The sequence below is a fragment of the Poecilia latipinna genome, unplaced genomic scaffold (genome assembly GCF_001443285.1).
Source record: "Poecilia latipinna isolate Pla-1442-1.1 unplaced genomic scaffold, P_latipinna-1.0 Scaffold2423, whole genome shotgun sequence".
NCBI lineage: Eukaryota > Metazoa > Chordata > Actinopteri > Cyprinodontiformes > Poeciliidae > Poecilia > Poecilia latipinna.
Window position 1 is genome coordinate 77,164 of NW_015115039.1, and position 1,836 is coordinate 78,999.

The window sequence follows — 1,836 nt, forward strand, 5'->3', positions numbered from 1 at the left end:
CCTCTTCCTACTAAGAACGTCAGCATCACTAACATTGTTTCAATATAGATTTGTTTATATGTGATAGAGGGGGCCCAGTTTAATTGGCCAAGCTAAAAAAAACAATCACTGATAATTGGTTGTCATTTGCTGAGATGTATTTGTCAGCAAACTGAGCTCAAACATAAATATTTTAGGAAGGTTAGCAATGTTTTATTTTTCTAACTTTAATACCATAGACCAGGGGTCCCCAAACTACGGCCCACGGGCCAGATCCGGCCCGCCACCTCATTTGGTCCGGCCCCCTGAACAATACCGGATCCGGCCCGCCTCCGGTACCAGAGAGCATTCAGTGTTTTTTTTTTTCATATATTGTATTTTCCGGTTTATATGTGGATTTTTCTTCAACCACCAGGGGGCTTTTGAGCAAATGTGAAACTTACTTTCCCTCAATGGAATATATACTCGTCAGTCACCGTTTCACTCACGGTTTTTTCCATTTGCATTCTGGGTAAAAACCGCTCTAAAAACGCGAATATGTCGTCCACTGTAATCCCCCCCGGCTCGAAAGACCGGCCCCCAACCACAAAAGGGAACACTTATGTGGCCCTCGCAGGAAAAAGTTTGGGGACCCCTGCCATAGACCATACTTTAATACCAAAGACCATAGAGAGGTCCTTGGAGAGACGGGGGTTGGACGTTTTGAGAATAGCTGTGAACTGTTCCGAAGAAGCGACGTGCTGGTCGACTTCGGGGGAGGGCAGAATGATAGAAGCCAGATTTATGAGCTGGCCCTGGAGTATTTTGGTGCGAAGCCGGGGAGATATGTTGGCATAGACTGGCGTATATGACGAGCCTGGAAGATGGAGTGTGTGGGGGGTGGGGGGCGACTCAGTGGATTTAAGAGTGAGCGAGAAGGGGAAAGAGGAGAGATAGACTTACCAGTAGGCGGGGCCGGATGGGCGTTGGCGAGGGTGAACGCCGAGGTGGGAGGAAGGAGGGCGGATTGCCCCCACCATCGGCGAGAGCGCCGATGGTGGGGGCAGAGGGCGTGGCGGCGAAGCCGGCGGTGGTCTGGAGCAGTAGAGCGGAGAGCGAGGTAATGGAACGCTGAAGGGAGTCCATGGAGGCGGCGAACAAGTCGGTGAGTGGGTGCGGCTGGGCCGAGGAGGGGGTGGGGGGTGGAAATGGAGGTCCGAAGAAGGACCGGGCCTTCCCTGGTTGAGGTCCGGGTTATAAAGAGCAGAGTCCTGAGTCGGGCGAGGAGAAGGGCCTTGGGCGCGCTGAGCCGGTGGGGAGGAGGCTGGGCGTCCTCTGCGACGTTTGGCCGGTGGATCGGCGGATTTGCAGGTTCGCTTCCTGCGGGTCGGGGGTGGCGAGGGGGAACGAGCGAAAGGGTGAGGAGAGGAGTCCCTGGAAGGCAGAGAGAAGCGATCTGGGAGGACCGGAGGCCCAGGGTGAGCGTGATCCCTCTCGACCTGAGGGCAGAAGCAGGAGACGGGGGATCCGGGCGGGTAGCCAGGCGAGCGCTACGGCGCGCGGGGGGAAGGACGGAGGGACGGGGTCTTGCAGGGAGGTAGTTGGAGAGCCGGGAACAAAGTCGGAGTCGGACATGAGGAAATGTGTGCCAGGACGATCGAGGCGAAAAGCATTTGATCGGGGCTGGTAAGCGGAGGAGGCTGGGAGTGAAGGTCCTTTTGAACCAGAGCCTGGATGATGATTGGCTGGAGTGAGGCTTGGACCTGCGTTGATAGGTCCGGGTGCGGAGAGGGAGGCACTGATTGCAGGGCCAGGTGCGCCAAAAGAGTCTTCCAGCCTGAACTTCAGTCAAGACTCCATATGTCAGATATTTATGTG